This window comes from Colius striatus, chromosome 10 (assembly GCF_028858725.1).
Source record: "Colius striatus isolate bColStr4 chromosome 10, bColStr4.1.hap1, whole genome shotgun sequence".
NCBI classification, from domain to species: Eukaryota; Metazoa; Chordata; class Aves; order Coliiformes; family Coliidae; genus Colius; species Colius striatus.
In genome coordinates, this window is record NC_084768.1 from 8,442,493 (window position 1) to 8,462,663 (window position 20,171).

Genomic DNA, 20,171 nt, shown 5'->3' on the forward strand with positions numbered 1-20,171 from the left:
CAGATTTTATTGTTGTGCTGTAAACCAAATGTTAACCTATTATAAGTGTTGCTCAGGCACAGAAGGCACAAATAATAAGCACCACGTGTGTTCATCTGAGCACCTTTTTTTCCTTTTAGGAGAAAGAAGTGACTAATAGATTTCAGGCAGAACTAGATCAAGGCTGTGTCAGGGCTGCAGTGCATTTGCACGTGTTAATTGAGTTAATATTCCAAACAGCCAAAATGAGATGGTGTTTGCTTGCTTTCAGGAAGAAAGCAAACCCCACACATCATTTGTCTAAATTAGTAACCTCTGCACTGTTGAATCCTACTAATAACTGGCATAATGTTACTTCTAGATGCTGCATGTGTGTGAGGATGTTTGGCTTGATCTTACTTAATATTTTTCATTAGTAGCCCAGAAGAGGGAGTAAACAACGTATTTATGGAATTTAGATGTCAAAATGAGGAGAATTGTGAATGTCAGGGAGAGCTAGAAAATAGAAGCCTCCTGTTTAGTGAAGCACAAGCTCGTGTACCTTCAGCAACAATAATGCAAAACCCTTGAGTGGTTCCCTTGGGGAACAGCAGACAAGAAATTACACATGGGGGGAGAGATTTGGTTTCACTGCTGCTCTCCTTTCTGCTTACCTTTCTGTGAGGAAGGCTTTAACTAACTCCACTGCATAGAAGAAGAGGAAAATGTTCTGGAGCCTGCAGGGATGGATTTAAGGAAGGGCAGCTTGTCACTGCGTGGCTTTGTTGTGCTCTGGCTGCAAGGGAGATGCAGCAGCTCATGGGTACCTGTGTGTGTGCTGCTGAGGGGCACAGGGCTGGAGGCAATGGTGGATGTCTCTGAGAAAGGGGGAGATGCTGAAGGAAAGTCTTCCTGCAGGGGAATACAAGGCTGTGTGATATCCTGCTCTAGGAATCTGGCTGTGCAGGGCTATGGCAAACCAGAGCAGCCCAAAGGGTGGCAAATGCAGGGTGAGGAGCCACTGCACTCCGCAGGTCAGTTATTAGATCAGCAACAGCTTTTCATTTACAGCTGCTGTTGGTGGAGTCATCATCATAAAGTGTCATAAGCTTTGGAAGCTCTAATGCCCTGGAGTCTACAGTAGTTGTAACAAAGTTGAAAGTGGTGCTGAGTGATGGAAACTAAGAGCAATATCTGGCTGTTGCAGTGGGCTGTTCTCCCGAGTATGCGATATTTTTGGTTTTTAACATGAAAACTATAGTGCAGCATTGATATTTGTCTCAGATCATACAAAGACCCACCTCTCTTTTGAAAGACCTTCTGCATCCCACTCCAGCGCAGATTCCAGCCTTCCTGTCATTGCTGGGAATGAGCCTGGCAGTGGGGAAGTCACCAAAGGAACGACTCCTCCCACGCTGCTCACCCCCACTCCTACACATGGAAATGGGCAGGTTGCAAACAGACAGATGTTCTGGAAAAGCACATGATAAAAAGGGTAATGACACTACTTGGTGATTGCAATTTGTCATCAGACTGAAACAAAACTGCTCAGGCCTGATAATTCTGGAAGTTTTCCATGTCCAGGCCTTTGTACCTGCAGCATAGCAGCTTCATCAGAGGTGGGAACTAGAAGGTGAATTTTCCTTCTTCCAGAACTCCACTGGCTGAAGTTCAGGTACGTTAACAAAATCCCACGTGCATGTGCCACCCAAGGGAGCTGTGTCTCCAGAAATGAGCTGCTGTTTGAAAGACCTTTGATTTATCATTCTTGTAGTAGAAGTGCTGAAATGGAAACACAACAGCTACAGGACATAAGTGTTAAAATTGTACCTTGCTATCCCAAAAGCAAACTTCTCTGGAAGGGTGAAATCGTTTCATTTGTCTCAGTCTTTTTACAACTTGTTAATAAAGAAACATAATGGTTGAAATACCTTTGATGAATTTATGGAACTAGTGGATTGGGTATTTTTTACTAAGGTCAAGAAAGGTTTCAGTGCTAGAGCAGCAGCTGGTTTTGGTCCTTTCAGCCATTGCCATGTTCATCTTTCCTACAGAGGTGTTTGATTTGAAGCCTGTCACAAGGAGTTGTTAAAAACTCATGGCTAGATGAGATTCTTTTTTCCCCGGTGGCTTTCATAGAAGGCTGGAGTATAGCAGGGCCCACACATTGCCCTGGTGCACTCATGTAGACTGTGACACAAGTTAAATTACCAAGTTACTAGAAATTAATGTTTTTTGGTAACTACAGGGGCCTTTAATTGGAAGCTATGTTAATGGCATAGTAATTCTCTTTACTTCATCTGCATTATCTCTTGAAAACCATGCCATTAATTCGTGTCATCACTGTTGCTGCTGCTGCCTTCAAACACAAACCAAAGGAGCATTAGTTACTCACACACCCAGCAGTGGCCTATTTTCTTAAAGCACTTGCACAAATCACCATCTGATTACTCGCTTGCTGGACTGCATGTACCCCAGAAGGTGGCCAAATAGTAGCTCTTTTTGAGGTCTGAGCTTTTACTCACCCAATAACTTTTTTTTTTTTTTCTTTTCTGCCATTTCCTTTTGCCTTAGAAAGAACATTTCTTTGTGTGTTTGTAACACCTAATATTAGCTGAGACTCTGCCTTCCCCTTTTAGCAATGACACTGGCCTCATTTTTCAAACTAACAGAGACCTTGGGGTCCTCTTTGACTCGCCTCTACCTGACCCGTGGCCAGAACCACATCACGCTTAGAACTGATGGTGAAGGTGTTGGTATTTGTCCTTCCCCAAGCAGTTCATGTTCTGAACAAAACTCACTCTTCCCTGGTGCCTGTATGAGTCAAGACTGTGAGTCTGGATCTGTTCCTGGTGAGCTCACTGGCTCCCAGAGGAGTCTACACAACCTTGCACTTTTAAAACGATGTGGTAAATAGACCTGATTGACATTTAGGGAGGTGACATGCTCCTTAGTTAAAGCAGTAACAGCAAACAAGCAGTTGCTCTACATGCATTAACTGGCACTTAAACATCAGGTTCATTTCTTTGCAGTCAGCATGAAAATGCAGTTGGAAGAGAGGGAGTGTGCATGTGAAAAAAGGAGTCCCCCTCATCCCCTGAGCACTGCCTGGCTGTGCAGTGGCCATGGGCACTAGCTGTGCTAGAGAGGGAAAAACAGGCCACAGTCTTGGGTTTTGCCCTTGGCTTACACAATTTCACAGTAAGGAAAGTCTTTTGTGTTTGGTTTTTTGTGTTTAACTTACCTCTCCAAACCCAGGAGCACGGGTGATGAGAAGCAGGGAGCAGTTCAGCTCTGCACAACGCAGCCAGAAGGACACAACAGGATGTTTGGGGAGGCTGAGAAGGGGCCTCGTTTGCCATTAATTACAGTTGGGAAATGGACTCACTCTGGAGACCTGATTTATTTCCAGAGTTATTGACAATCTCCTAACAGGAGTGATGGAATGAAAAGCAACCATCAGTGAGTTATGAAAGGTCAATAACGCCACAAATGAATACAAACAGCGTGTTTTAAACCCAGCCTGCCCCACGTTCTGTTTATGCAACAATTTCATCCGAGGCTGGGGAAGCTGGAGGATCAGCTTTTCCTGTACTACCAGGAGTCTCCTAGGGGACAGAGTATGCCAGGTGACTTTTCAGTCCTTTACCAGCCTGCAGCTGATCACTAAGAGGATACGGATGCGTTTCTTCCTCCCAGCCCTGCATGGGAGGCCGTGTGCACACTGGGGTACAGCACAGAGCAATGTTTCAGCCCAGTGCTCCTTGCACCATGGATGCAGCTGGAGCCTCTGTCAGCCTCCCGGCTGCTTTCTGGCAGCACAAAGGTGTTAAGGCCTCCCATCACCTTGGTCAGGCTATGCCAACCTTTTGTAAAGGGGTCTTAAGGTGCTGGTGACTTATTTGCATTGTCAAAAAGCTGTAAAGTGGTCTTGGAGGGAGTCAGGATTGAGCCCTGAGTAATCATTGTTTGACCCTCTGACTGGGTATCTTCATGAGATGGTTTCTGTTGCCTAATTGGATGAACTGAGCTTCATAAACAGTTCCCTTCCCTGTTTGTAAGCAGTTCACGGGCAGCTGTAATTGTTTGAATCCACGGTGTGAATAGTAAAAAGAGCTTTACTTAATGACTGCAGAAGCCCTTCTCATATGAGAGCTCTCTGGTATTTATTCACACCAGAATTCACGATGCTTTTGTTTTCTATGAACGCTCCTGCAAATAAAAACTTGCTCACTCTAATGTTTATGAATAAATGTGGTCGTAAATGCCATCAAAGCAAATCAGCAGGGTTTTATTTATGCAAGAAGATGTGCAAATAAATGTTTGCTGTTTTCACCTAGCTCTAGTGGGTGTTTAGGCATGTGTTAAAACCAAGGCTTTGTGAGCTCTCTGCTCAGCATTCACACATTATTCTGATTTGCCATCTCCTCCTTTCCTACACTCTGATCCTGCCACTGAATCCTTGTGCCTCGAGGGAATGTTATTGAAGTCAACGTTTGAGGTATTTATACACATCCATCAGCTTGCCAGGACAGTGGGCAAGGTCACAGAGGGTAGTGGGATCACTTGTTGGATGCCTGGGACTGAGGCCTTGTACTTTGGTGGACAAGAAGCAAAAGGGAGTTGTAATTGCAGCCTCATATTGTTTTCTGCCTGGCACACAGCAGACAACCACAACTACTTCATTGGTGTGTGCTGACTCATGGAACAAGGTGTCATGGGTTTTGTCTTACGCAGTAGGGCAGGAGGTTATTGCCATCCTGTCTCATTCAGTGCCCTAATTCAATATTGGAGGGGATTTTCTGTTTTAAATGTCAATGTCAAGCCTTGTTAAAGAAAATTAAAATGCACTGAAATTAATGTGGTAGGAACTGTGGAGGTGCTTAAGCCAAAGTATCTGTATTTATTAGAAAGAGAACTAAAAAAGGGAAGTATTTTCTGATTAGAGCTCAATCCTTAAACTGAGCCATTTTGCAAGTTACAGAATCTAAGGATGCAATGCAAGTTTACAAATTTCCCTTCAAAATCTGCAGTTAAAGAGACTGATTCCAGAGTGAATTCTATGTCCCAGCTTCTAAAAACTATACAAGAGTATAATATGGGACTCACCTCTTTCCAGGATTTAGATGTCAGTCTCCCTTCTCTTATCCAGATCATTTGGCATTTTCTACTGGACATGCTTTCAGGGGGTTGGACTTGAAAACTCAGGCTGTTCCTTTCCATTCCCCTGTTGCCTTGAGTTCAGCAGAGCACAATAGTAAAGAATTTTTTATATCTACCTTCAGCAGTGTGCTAATCCTCATTTACAGATAGCAGTACCTAAAAGCATCTGTCTACCCTGGCTCACAGAGAGCCTGGATCAGAGGTATAAATGAGAACTTGCAGTAGTCGACCCCAAAGTCCTAGATATGAAAGCAATAGGATGGGGAGTTCAAACAGAAAACCAAATTTTTTCAAAGGCTTATAGAGAACAGCTTCAGCTGATCACAGAGAGATGCTTCAGCTCTGAATTGCCAACTCAGCCTCACCAAGGTCACAACTTCAGACATGTTTGTGCCTCCCCTGGAGCAGGTGGGAAGATGTGCTGTTTTATGGCAGTGTGGAAACACAAAATCCAGTACTTGTTAAATACAACAAGCTCATGCCTTTGCAAATATATGAAGTTCTTTGGCCTTCACAGTTCAACCAGTGGTTTGTTGTTTTCATGCTAATACAAATTCTTGTATTAATAGGAGCATGGCCTTGGGTTTCTCCATCCGTATGGGAAAAAGTTACTTGTCTGATGGTAAACAAAGAACAGAAGAATTGATTCACTGTCTTCACTTTTAAAAAGATGGTATGAAGCAATAGTGAAGCAATTTTAATTGTGACTGTGTAACACTTGCCATCAGTAAGATCATTTGTGTTCTGTTTTTAGGAATTGGGGTACTAAAGAGTACATACAGCATTAGAAATGCAAAACATGACCGCATGTTCTCAGGATTTTGTCAGTGCTACATGAAAGAGCACTTGTGCTGGGATGCTCAGCTCTGAGGGTATTCTCTGTTCAGTGTGTATTTACAGAGATGTATGAATATTTGATTAATGAGTCATGGTCTCTGGAGAAATTTAATAACTGTACTGCTGTACAAAGCCAGCTCCTTAACTGTTAACACAGCTGCCAATAGTGTCACTGACACTGAAGCCCTTTCTGCATCTAATATATTCTGTGGAGTAAATTCCTTCGTTACGAGAGAATCCATGGGACACGTTATTCAGTTATCTGTTTTGAACTATTGCAGGCTCAATTTATAGACTCTGATTTGTAAAGATTTTTCCAATGGAAACAAGCAGCGACACGTGAGCCGTAAAGCAGCAGTTTCACGAGGCTCTGTTGTTACAAAAGTGAGTTGGAAGGTCAGTTCTAAAGAGTTGCTGGAAAGATTCTTGCAAGGCTTCTAATAAATGGGTGTTACCCTTGTCCAAATTGCTATTTTCATCCAATACTTTTCTAATGTACTGTAACAGAACGTTCCATGTGCAGGTGAAACAAAACCTAAAGCTATTGGTTGTGCCTTATATTTGTATCATGCAGTTTATAAAATGTAAAACAAACAATGGACCAAAACATTGACTTAGAGCAGAGTGATCCAGCGAATCCTTACCTGCATTCCCTGGGACTCTGCAGCCAGGACAGGATCTGCGGGGGCAGCTGATTTGCAGGACGGGGCAGAAGTTTTCTCCCCTCTGTGACAGCAGACCAGGAATGCTCTTCATTTTGCTGAGGAGTTTCACTGCTAATTTTATCATTTCTCCATTTTTATTCCTGCTACCTATGAAGAGATCAATTTTCACTTATGAAGTCAGGTGTATATTTTAGTGGTGTGACTCCAGTTCAACTGCTTTAAATAACAGGGGGGGAAATGTCAAAAAAAGATAAATTTAGTGCAGAGGCTTTCACTAGAAGCTTTAACTGCAGGTTAGAATTATACATGCTATGCAGAATTTCCTGCAACACTTCTCCTTTGGGCCACAATGCATTACAGCAGACGTATAATGAAGCTGCTATAAAATCCGTGGTAATTAAGGGGGATTTGACAGTAATTGCAACAGTGAATCAACTTAATTATTACCTGCTTCAAAGAGAGCTAACCTGATGTTATAATCTAACCTTTCCTACTTCTAAAATGAGAGATTAAACAAGTATATGTAGCATTAAAGAATTAAATCTGCTGTGATAGAATTATACTAATACACCTTCTGTATACGTTGGGTATGTGTGTGTGTGTGTATAGGTACAAAGCAGGTGAAGGAACAGCACCATAACCCCACAAGCTGCAGATCCTCTGGCTGTATGCATTCATAAACCAAACAGAAGCAGGGCTGCATCTGAGCAAGCCAGCTCCTCTGCTCTTTGCTGAAAGCATGGGGACCTATAGAAAGACTGTTGCTATAAAACGCTATGATACACACAAGCCTAGTTCCTTGAGCAGCCTTGTAAAGGGGAGGTGATCAATGTATTGTCTTTCTGTGCTTAATTTTAAGCAAACTCTTCTGAAATAGAATCATAGGATCATACATTTAAGGTAGGCTATAAAGCTGCAGAAGGGAGGCGTTGCTTGAGGACTTCCCAGCCCTGCTGCACGCTGTCCTGCTGTGCCACCATCGCCCCCCTTGCACAAGGAACATGGAGCATTGGAGGTTCCAGCATTACATAGCATAGAGGGGTTCTCCTTTGCCCAAAAATGATTTACTGGTTTTCAGCACTACATGACTTGCCCTTGAACTACAAAGAAGCTTCTTACAATATCTTCCACTTGCTTTGAAACTGGGACCTGGGCTAGAGAGCTCCACGTGCTACAGAGCAGTGATGTCCAAACCTCCAGGTGCTTTCTCACCCTGCCTTTGGTCATCACAAACGATTCTGACTTGCCCTCCATCGTATATGCTCTTCTCTTAGTCTTAGTGAGCTGGCCCTGGGAACTGCATACCTCGGAGAGGAGAAAGCCCAGGAACCTGTTGCTTCTGATCATTGACTGCCTTCAACTGCCATAGGCAACTGGCATTTAAATATCCAGTGAAAGGATTGGACCTTCTCTTCAGATCAGTCTCTGAACAAGGAGATTTTGCTGGGAGCAGCCTACTGTAGGGAGCCAGGGAGCTCACTCCTGGGCACTGATGCCGGCACCGCTCCAGTCTCTGTTAAGTGGCTGTGGAGGAAATCACGATCCGTCCTGCAGTGAAATCCCACACTGAGAAAAGGCTGAGATACCCCAGAGCTCCTCTCCTGACAGTTGCAATATGAAGCTCTGTAACTCTCACGGTGCTCATCCCCATTTGGTTAATGTGGATGGGCTGCAGGGACTGCAGGGCTGTAAGTGAGGCGCTCACAGCCTGTGCATCGCCCTTCCTGGAAGCTGCCCGAGCACAGCACAAGCCAAGCACACGTTATGAGGTACCAGGGGCAACAGCAGCTCTCTGCTCAGATAGAAGTGGAGGAAATGGCAGACTTTAAATAACAATTTTTCACTGATGCCTTTTGCTATTTTCACAATGCATTTTAAAACAAATGAGAAAGAAGGAAACACAGGAAACACGGGAGAGAAGTACTTCAGGTGCATGCTCAGGAACTGTTTTTTCATAACACTTTAATGGATTCAGGGCTGAGCTCCACCACAATCTGGATTTATTAGAAACGCTCCACGCATTTCAATGGACTTTTCCTCATGAATCTAGATATTTTACATTATTTCAGTAGAGCTGACCCTCTGATTCATTAGAAATGCTCCAATATAACCAATGGAGCGTGTCTAATGATTCTGGTTTTACAGCAAATCCAAGGGTCAGCTGTACTGAAAACAATCGTGCTAACCTCTAGGTTTATTAGAAAAATGCTTTGTGTCTCGGTGGAGCATTTCTAATAAATCAGATAAATAGGGAACTCCCACAAAAATGCTCTATTGGTGGAACAGACAAATGGACTTGTTGTTATTGAGATCTTTTAAAAACAAAGATTGTTCAATAGACGTTTTGTTGCTCATTCCAGTATAATCCATTCCTATCTGGAGTTTAGGTCTTCACTATTAAAACCTTGGTAAATATTCCTCACAACACCATCACACTGAGAACCAAGCACTGCTGTCTGCAACTGTAGAGCATTTTTCTCTTCCTTGAAGAAGACATTATGGCACGGCCGACTTGCATGCTGTAGGAGCTGGAGTTGCCAGGTCTGGAGCGAGGGATTGGTGCCGGGCCACTGGCTGGGATGGGTCCCTTCGTGCTCTGCTCACCAAACACGGAGAAAGGGTAAGTGGTAAAACAGCTCCATAGTGGGTATTGCCATTGATCCATGTGAAATTTAACTGCAGCAGCTGGCACTGGGACGGTTTTAGCTCTTCAAACAAGCTTTTTTCCCAAAGTTCTTCTAATTTCATCATTAAAAAAAAAAGGGATGGGGGATCATGAAATGCATAGGCCATTGTGCCAGGCAACAGGAAGAGAAAAAATAACTCATACAGCTTCTCAGTGGCCTCTTACCACTCACCAGTGTCATGTCCTGTCATGCAGAAGCTGCAGTTTCTGGGCTGAAGCTGCAGAGACCCATCACCATCTCCCTTCAGATCATCCTCCACAGGAACCGCTCTCTTCCTTACGTGTGTGCCTAAGTACAAGTGACTGTACAAGTATACACACAGGCTCTTTGGAGGGTGTTGGGAGTGTGTCCACGTCAGGAGAACCTGTCTGTGTGCAGGTGGGCTGGGTGACCTCTAACAGGATCTGCAGGAGAGCCTGGCTCTGAAGCCTCCTCTGTCGTGGTGCTTCTCCTGGGCAGGAAGAGGTTGTGCCAGCAGGAACAGGGACTGTGGCTACACACGGATGAACTCATGTTGATCCAGTCCAGGAGGAGCAACGCCTGTGTTGAGAAATGCAATAACAAAAAAAGCCTTGGTAAGCTGAGACAAAGCCTTCTGTTTAAGAGGAAAGGCCAATGAGGTAATTTCAATGACTCAAGATTTGGTTAGAATGTTCCACATTTATTATTTCTGTACTGTCCAGATATGTCCCTGCAGTTCAAATGCCATACATAAACCACAGCCACTGCCTTTGGATTCCCTGTTCTTTCTCTGTGAATTGCAAATCCTCGGCTAAAAGCCAGTTAGTCTCAGTTTGAACACTATTGCAGTCCTCTTCCCTGCACTCCCTAACAACTTCAAGAAATCTGCTGACCAGTTTCTCTGAAAACCTGAAAATAAAACATACTGCAGTGGTGACAAATCCACAAAGCCAGAAACTCCACTTTAGAAATGATTGGTGTATCTGAGTGGCTCTTTTTTTTTCCCCCGTTATCAAGTTAGATGATTTTACCTAGCACTGAAAACTGAGTAATTCACAGTGGAGACAGACAAAAGGCATTTTACCTACAGGATGCTGGATGCCTGCCCATCTGCCTCGTGCTTGAATATAGGATTGTTTTGTTGCCTGAGCGTGGGAAGATGCTGAACCTGTCTCCATGAGTTACTGAGAGCCCTTCCTAAGGATCAGGTGTGTGTGACCACCACCCGTTCCCCTGTTCTGTGGCTTTTCCCCGTACGTAAGGACAACCGGCATGGTTGTCCCCTAAATGATAAGCAAGCTCTTTAGCAAAAACTGCAGGTCAGGGTGAGAGCCTGCTTGGTCAGAAGGATTATAGTAAAACCAGCAACGGGATTTCAAGGCTTTTCCAACCCCAGAGGCACTGGCAATATCACCACCAGGCACCCTCCTCCCCCTACCCACACAAATGAGATACAGCAGTTTATCATGTCAAGCCTTGCTGCTGAGTGCTGTGTCTAGGGCCTCTGGCTGTCAGAGGCAGGATTTCATCCTGGGGTCCCTAAGGCCATATAGAAAGCCTAAAATGTTCATTTATGTTTCTTATTGTCTGGCCAAATCTGTGTGTGCTTAAAAAATACGCTGAGGTTTAAAGGCTAATCCCTGATTATTGTGGTTTAGAAATTCACTGGGTATTTTCAGGAGTTAAATGCATTTATTACTACAAACAGCAATGCTTTGGTCAACTCTTAGTTATTCTATGTAAACTGTTTACACGTGAAACCTTTCCTTCTGTGATGTTACTTCCTGAGATGATCTCTCTCATCACATTTTTGCAGAGCAGCTATTCCTGTCCAGGTCTAATTCACAGAGATGTCTGTAAAGACGCTTGTGCGGTGCGGGAACATTACGCGTGTGGGAATTGGTACCTGAGTGTATCAGCTTTTACGTACGTTTGTGTGCTTAAATGCCGTAGACGGTATTCCTGTAACAATCGGCGTGGGCACGTGTGTTTGTAATGTGTGGATTGATGTGCTTTATGTATATCTGTGTAGCCATAACTTAATCTGCCGTTCAGAATTTATTTCAGCTTTCCACATGAGCTCTTTTACGCAGCGTTAATTGCTTCAGAACCGAGATCGTTGATGATAACTCTTTTAGGAATTGTCATGTTGTCTATAAATATTTAGCGACCGGATTGTATTTGCCAATGTATTCCTGTATTACAGATGAAAAGGTAGCATCTGCTGAAATTAAAAGTGGCCACGTTTTCGCTGTAGCTTAATTAAATGCCAAAATTTATCTACATTAACAACAAAGTGGTGAAATTTATTGATCAATTCACATGATGTAAGTTGACAAATGGCCCCAGCAATTTCCATAATTTTCTACACGTGTTAAAATTTGTAATGAAAAAAAGAATAGTATATTCACATTAGATGGGAAATGAAAGGGGCATTTTGTACGGGGCGCGGGTGCCCTGGGGCAGTAAGCTGTGTTTGCCGTGCCCTGTCCAGGCGGAGGCTGTTTGAGCCGTGTACAGATGGGCCTTTGACAGTCCTACAGCTGTTCTCCTAATTGTCCATTAAGTGTTCTATTGATTCTCTGATTCAAAGTACATGTCTTTCAGCTCGAGCTATCGTGTGAAGTGGCAGACACATTCCTCCTAGAATGACAGAGCTGCTTGAAACCTAAAAATGTGGGCTGCCAGTTTCAATTGAGGATCCCGCTTTCAAAGGAGAAGGCTTGGTTAAAGGGGCTTTGTAATAGCTGCTTAGATTTTAGTTTCTAAACTTTTAGCATCAATCAATTAAAGCAGCAGCAGCAGCATGAAAAGTTTTTAATTCCTTGTTAAGCGTTAGGGATTGCACCTGGCTGATAAAGTGCTGCCTGAGGAGACCGAGTCACGATCATAAGGATTAGATCTTGTTTAGCTGCATGCAGATTTTGTGTCTCAGACCCTTTTGACATGTGTAATGATATTCTCATTTGACTTGCAAGTTCACTTTTAGCATTTTTTTAAAGGAAGATCATCTGCAATTCCAGATTATGCCAGTCAGAAGCCTGTTTAAAATCACCTTCCTTTAATCTGAAGAGTGAAAGATAAGATGCGTATCTGCTGCAAGGGCCATAAATCTTCAAAGAAACAAATAGCCATAGATAAAACTGTAAAAGTTATTTAGTTCTCTTCTGAAAGAGGTTTATTAATCTAAAATTTCCAGTCCATTTTGTCACGATTTGCTTATCGCCCTGTATCTCATTTCTTGCAATCGTATAAGCCTTGTGTATCAAGCAAAGAGATGAGAGCCTCAGAGCTTCAACTCTATCAGTCGTGTTCAGATGTATCACTAGAGCTAGGAATAAAAAATAATAATAACTTGAGACATAAAAAATAGCCAACTGAGCAGAGATCTGGACTGTGCACGGATTCTTATTCTGAATGTTTCCTCTTATTTTACTGAGGAGTGTGTGGAGTGATTTTATCATTAAATTTAAGCTGAACCTTAAATTCTTGTTTGTCGTCTTAAAGCATAATTCCTGCTAGAAAGAACACAAACAAACAGTTTATAGACTTCCTGCTTGGGAAGCATCCGCAGCAGTTGTGCACAAAACGTGCTTTTCCCATGTACCATCAGCCCTATTTGCTTTATATTTTCCTGTTTCAAAATCCCCACCATTTAAATGAGACATGAAACCGTTTCAGATAAAGCTTAGAATAAGGAGAATTATTTCTCTCCAAGAAGAATTTTATCCTTTATAGCTAATGAAAACCCACTCTCCTGTGAACGTTTAAGATCTGCTTATTCTTTAATCATCTCCCTTATATCACTGCCCGTGTTAGTTTTTGCACCACCACTACCTTTGTGTGGTTGTATTTCTGACAACCTTTGCCTCCCGGCCCCTGTTGGTGGTGGTGCTTCAGTACTTAGATTCACCAATGTGGAGGCTAACAGATGACTTACCCATCAATCAAATTAGTTACAGCCTTTTAATTTAAACAAGAAGCTTGCTGATTTGAACAGAATTAGATTCTTTTTTTTTTTTTTTTTGAACCTTAACCTATTTGTCTTTGGGACATCAAATTTACAAGCATCAGCAATGTTTAATCCTGAGGTGTAAGTGCACTAACTAGATGGGTATTCCAAGAATATAAACACAGTTTCTCCACGTGCATCAAAGGCAGACAAAGAAAAGAAAGGGGGGGGGGGAAGAGAAGGAAAAAAGGAAAAGAGATACTATGTAAGGGCAGGCATTTGACATTTTATAACCAGAGTTTCTCTCCCTATTCCATAAAAAAGAATATGTGTCAAATGAAAGAAGTGGTGTAGGATGCTGTAGAATCGGTTACAAGGCACCTTGTCTCATTTTGGGAGCGTGAGTTTGGGGTTTGAGGCGTGGGGCCGAGCACTAAAGGCCCCTTGCATCAAGGACACTGCAAACCACCCGTTTGTTTTCGCCATGGAAAGGGGAAACTGAAGAGTCTCTTTAAGACAATAAACCACATACTGAGACCTGCAAAACATTTTGCAAAGCTCCTTCGATTCCAGCGCTTTCAATTGCACCCGTAGCCAGGTTTTTAAAAAGATTTTTAGAAGCTTTCAACTGTAGACTTTTGTCTTGTTGAATGAACTTCAGCTACACTAAATTTTAAGTAAATTTGTGATGACTGAGCAATATACATTGGCTGAGCTAGAATCCAATAACCCACAGGACAAATTAATTTTCAACAAAAAGGGCAGAAACCTCGAGTGCCATGAGTATATGGAATCTCAGTCTATCTCTCTGGAGCCATTTTTGCAAATCACTACAGCTATTCATAATCTAAATCAGTCTCCTTTAGCGGCAGAAAGATCTTTTTTCATGACAAAACAGAAGATGACATTCATTAGTGCCTAACTTGCATAAGCTACCTTAAATTTATTGGTGCTCTTATACTTATCTGGGTAAGAATTCCTTTGTCTACAGCTATAGGAAAATTCCGGATGTACTACTTAAAAATATAAATTGTCACTTTTATCAGAACTTTTGGCAGTTTACTTTATTTTAGAAGTAAAACTGGTGGTTAAGGTTTTAAGACTTCCAATGGGCGTTGTTTCAATCATGGTTAATATGCACCCAGGATAGCAATACCAATATAAGTGAGCAGTAGTACAAAAACCTAGAGAACTGCCGCTGCCTAGAGCACCGGGTGCTAACTTTCCCCTGTATCTAAGTACAACTTATGGCATTACGGAAGAATCCCATGATCTAAGTGTGGATTTAGGGTGGAAAGCCAAACCCCTGGCTGGTGCAGTGGGTGGATGGCTACAGAATTATTTGGACAATGTCTCACTCTTCTTGTCTAACGGACTATTTCTTGCACGGAAGATCTACCAGGCCATACCGATCCAAGTGCAAATATCACATACCCTACACAAACTGCAGACTCTGATTGTCGTAAAAATGCACATAGAAGTTGGTATATAGGGAATAAAACACAAATGGATTTGCTTTAATGTGATGCAAGAGAATACTGGTCTTCATCCACCTGTTTTATAAACTCCATTTCCTGTCTTGGGTACAGGCTGTTAATTCTTAAATGCCTTTAGCTTGATGTCTCCTACTTGGGATGCAACTGCAGGAAGTATTGTGACCTAAAGATTGACATACATGTCATTTGTACAAGTGCTCTTTATCTCTTCATGCAGAAAAAAAGTGGAATAAGCATCTGTGGCAGCATTTGTAAAAGCCTGGATAAAGTAAAATGATCACAGAGTTGCTCTAGCCTCAAAACATACGAACTGACGCTTGCTTTCAACTCCAATTTCTTTTATAGGGTGAAAGTGGACAGGGATGTTTGAATGACAAACGAGAGATATAAAATAATGAGAATCTTAGTGGCTATGCCAGCTCTTTCTGAATGCAATGACTTCTTGTGGTAGGTCCCACAGGGACAACAGTTGATGGTAAACCTACCTGAATGCAAGCAGCAGGTATTTAGGCTTCAGAAGGTGAAGACGTGATCTCAGTCACAACTGCTTTTATGGAGCTCTAACAAAAAAGTTTCAAATGGCCAAAGATCTGCTCTGCTTCTCAAAATGTTTTCTGGATTCTGTTTCTACGTCTCAATTTCCACTGCTGAGAACATCCTGAAAAATTACTACTAAACTACTTTCAGCCCAAGACAGCAGAAGAGACAGTTCCTACAGTCTTGCAGAGTCTGCTCCTGTTCGTATGTCTACCAAGGAGTTTTGATCCTAGCAGCTGGTGTGAGGCAAATATAACTTTAACTTTTTAACTTCCAGAGGATGGGTCAACATTGTTCAGGTCCCAAAAGGACTTGCAACGTAATACTTTCCAAAAGTCCTTCCATTCATTTGTCCTCAGTTGTAGTCACAATCCTTAGAAATCATCAACTTTTTCTTTAACCAGGAAATTCCCAGGAATATTGTAGAGTGGTAACTTTGGAACTCTTGCAGGCTGTTGTGATAGGTAAATGATGCTAATACTTAGCTACAGAAAGCATATCAGAATTAATATTATCTTTGTGGATCCATATGTTTAGGAAACAGAGCTAAAAGAGAAAAATAGAATCACTTATCAGAGACACCTACCAGGAGCATAATACCTGCTGTGTTCATTCATCAAGCACAGATCCTGTCTCAGATGGAGTGAGAGCATTCAGATTTAGGGCTGGAAAACGTAACAGGGATTTTGTGGTGGAGATGGGAACATTCTTATAAATTGTTTTACATGGGTTTTCCCCCAAATTTGAGTAAAAGTTCTTTTGAGGTCCCTTCCAGATTCTGTGATTTGGGGCCATCTTTGGCAAAAAGGCAGCTGTGTAATTCTTGTTTTATTGCCTCCATGCTATTCCTGGCTCTGCCTCAGTGGATGACCTTGGCTAGTCATTTCCTTTTACAAAGCTGCAATTGGGCTATTTACTCCCTTCCCATAGGTGCTAGGAAGCTTAATTAATATCTGCTTTGAGATCCTCAAAAGGTGCTCAAGTGTTACTATATACTAAAAACAATCTTTGTAGCTCTAAACATAGAAAAGGGACTACTAGGTAGCTATCAGTTTGGAAGGTGCTGTGTGCAGTGTAAAGTGTGGGTGTACCTCATACTGCCTCTATTCCTGAAAGCAGAGAGCTTTCTGCAGTGACCCTTCTGCAGGACTCATCTCTGTAAAACACTTTTCCCATCCAAGCTCCCAATACTACCAAATGGTCGTCCTCCAGCTTATTTTCTTCAGGAAACAGGGGAGAGCGCTTGCAATGGAAGGTGAACATCATGTTATGGGAAGGAACACAACTTGCCTCATCGGAATGGAACACGGAGCAGATATCCCATTGCAGGAGCTTCCCTGGTGCTCCTGCACACCTTGAATGTGCAATCTGCAGTTTTTTATCAAGCCATATGATCTATGAAATATGAATGGCTGTGCACTGATGTCTCAGAGCAGCTTGGCTATGCTCTGTGCTTCTCTTACCTGAAGAATGTGGGTGACACTCATGGTTAGTCAAGAGAAGCTGCCAAGCACGCTCTGATGTATGGTACAGACATCACAGCACATAGAACTTGTAAGAGAACTTGTAAGAAGAACAAAATCAAGTTCTTAGCCTCCAGGCATTACTATGTGTCTCAAACTAACCTTCAAAGAAAGTTATCACACTGGAGTGAGAGCAGATCAAATCAGACTGTGATGTTTGCTTATTATTGTCAGTTTTCAAACTGCAACCTGTGCTATCTAAGCAATTTGTCCTTCGATTTGAAGCTGATTGAGAGCAGAACAAAATGGCTCAATTATAAAGTTGCCATAGCTGGATCTCTTTAAAAGTGAGCCTAACTTAATTTCAGCTGTACCTCGTTCTGAGGAAATCTCGGCTGTAATTTGGCAGTCTTCTCAGGATGATCCTGAGGGGGTAGCATAAAATAGGAAGGCAATTCACTTCCATCAGACTTCTGGGTTTGCAGCTTAAGCTGATGGTATTGAAATGAAGGTGAGACATGTTTAAACCTCTTCTGAAGTGAAAGAGCCATTTCCAGCTGCTGACGTATCTCAGCATGGAGTGGCAATGGGGAAGGGGGATGGAGTTGAGGTGCAGGCAGAGGGAAATGATCCCTACAAAGCTTCAGCATAAACTGTCCTCTTTGGAGCATATTAAATCATATTCTTAAAAAAAAAAACCCCAAAGAGCAAAAAAGGTCTAAGAATGGAGCTAAGACTCTGCAAACTGTTATGCCCACAAAGCCACTGAGCCTGCTAAGCACAGCCCCAGCTAGAAGGTTCAGGATAGTTGCTGCTTTCCTGAGGGTAATAAAAAGGGAGCTGCCACTGACTACTGGTCCGTTGGATGTTCATCAGTGTTGCTTCGAGTAGCCAAGATGCCCAGTGAGATTCCAGACAGGAAAGCTAACAGACATACAGCTTACAGAGGTGCAAGTAGGAAGAATGGAATTGTTAAGAGAGCAGCTTCTGCAATGAAGGCCTCAGAAGGCTGGCTTTTAGCCACCACATGTACTTGCTGTGATTGTTACAGCCTTTAGACAACTGAGGTAGCCCACGTTGCCCACTCTCTCTCTTCTTCCAAAAGATTTGGGGAACTGACTCAAAACATTAGTTAAAGATTTAATAAAAGCATTAATAAAAAATTAAAAATTAATCAAAGCATTAATAAAAGAAAGTTGCTTCATCTCCAACATTTATGTTAACCTACAACAGAGCTCAAGTACTTCCAAAACTTACATACTTCAAACACTGCAGTAGGAAAAGAAAGATTTAACCTAGGGGGGTGCTTGGTAGACAGACATAATCTAGAAAAGCTCTGAAGTAACTTCATCCTGGGTGTTAGCAGCTCATGACTACTGAGCTTGGAGACTGAGTGGCTCTTTTGACCACCAAAGTGGTTCTTTTGGGTTAAAGATGATGCTTGTGAGGTGCAAAAGCATGTGCTGGGCTGTTTAGATAATATAATGACACATTATGGGCTGCACACACTGCTGCAAGAGGAGGGACACAGATTTTGGAGTCTCTGGTGCCAGTCAATCTTTCCAAAGGAAGCAATTCTTTCCTTTTGAATCATCATGTTTTCAGAGGTTACCTTGCTTCCCATCACACTTTGAAGTGGTTATTCTGTGGTCTTCTGTCACTAGGGCAGTCTCAGAGTGAAATGGTTGCTCTGCCACACTGCTCTGTTGTGTGCAGGCAATATGCATTGGGCTGTCTGTAGGAGCATTCCTGGGCTTCTGTCCTCTCTGTGCTGTTAGGGTCCTTCCCTACCAATGATTTCTCTCTCACTTTCCCTTCTACAGCTGCTCACTTTTTTCCCCAAGACTTTTCAAAGCCCTTCAGAATCAAGTGACTGAGTATTATGAATGATTTTTTTAAAACAACAGAACAACCCCAAACCACCAGACCCTCCAAAATCAAGCCATGAAAATCCACTACCTGGGTTCCTCCATGCTGCACCTCACCGGAATCACACACAAGCAACTGCAGCTTGGTTCTGGGCTTGTCTGAATCTTACCAGTTTAAAGGAAAAGTAAAGCCATTATAATAAGAAATGTCCATTGAGTCCTTTTCTAAAGTGACATGGAGAGAAAAACACAAAGCCTGGAGTAAACACCCCCCCTCCCCGGCAATACCCACCTACACATACAGAGAAAGGTTTTGGCAAGAATCATTATATGTGCCCCAGTCTATGTGTTACCTATGCATGTGCTGGGGTTTTTTCACTACCCTGTCAAAGCATCTAGAACTTGACATTAGACATAAGCCAAATCTTCACAGAGAGGTGAATTTTTGCAGAAAGAGAAATAATCCTTTCCACTTGTGACTAGGGTTAATGTGCACATTTCCTTACACCACACAAGTGGTGAATGAGAGGTCTGATTAAACGTGATACAAAAAGAGCTTGCAAGTAGCACTGTTTACTAACATTTCAATTTCTATGCCTCATTTATTAGACTTAGAATAAAAAGGTTAGAGGGGTGTTTGGGATTGTCTTTAACCTTGATGATATTTCCACTGAAGCAGCATAATGGCTCTTAATTGCTTAAGTGAAGAGAACATGTTGACATGTCCTTCTTTGTGCTTAAAGCTCTGTGCCTAAACCATTATGCTAATTCAAGCATTATATACACCAAAGTATTTATGGGACTGACACAAGTGATGTTGCAGGTAAAGGGCTGTGAAATGGTCTGTAAACAGAGAGAATTGATTCCGGGCCCAAAGCAATGCTGTTAAAGTCACAGACATTGAACAGCCAGCCCTACAATTTCTATCCAGATTGTCAAACTGGGTCAGACAGTGTCAGCAGGGCTGCCATTATAGATCAGATGGGTGGCTTTAATAATATGTAAACCAACCACATAAACGCAAATTAACACAGAAGCAATACGGACTCGACTGTGCCTTTTTTTTCCCGTGCACAGCAGTTTTAGTCAGAGAATACTCAGTTGTAACATTTGCTAAAACATTTAGGTGTTTAAAGGAAAAAAAAAAGAGAGAGAGAAGAATCTCAGCAGCGTGACTTGTTACTGCATTTCTGCTAGTCAAGAGAGCACCACTGCAATTTGAAGGGATCACAAAGAATAGGTACATCGTGTGAATCTCTGCACAAGAATGAGTAGTCCACTTAGGGGGTTTCCTTTGCTTAGCCAACATAGGAAGCAGGGTAGGTTATTTGTAATTTCCTCCTTGGGTCGAAGGATAACAGTGGGGTTTATGTTATTATGAAATCATTTCTTGTCTTGCTTGTTTTATTACTAATAACCCATAGCTTTTGGCACAGAATAGGATTCTGAACATACTGTTTCCTTTAAACTCTGCATCTAATTTATTGTTTGCATTTCACTAATTTTAGGCAGCTAAATGAGACTGATCAGTTCTGCCTGTATTTCTGCTTGTTTTTATTTTTGTCTCTGGAGTACCAGTGCTGA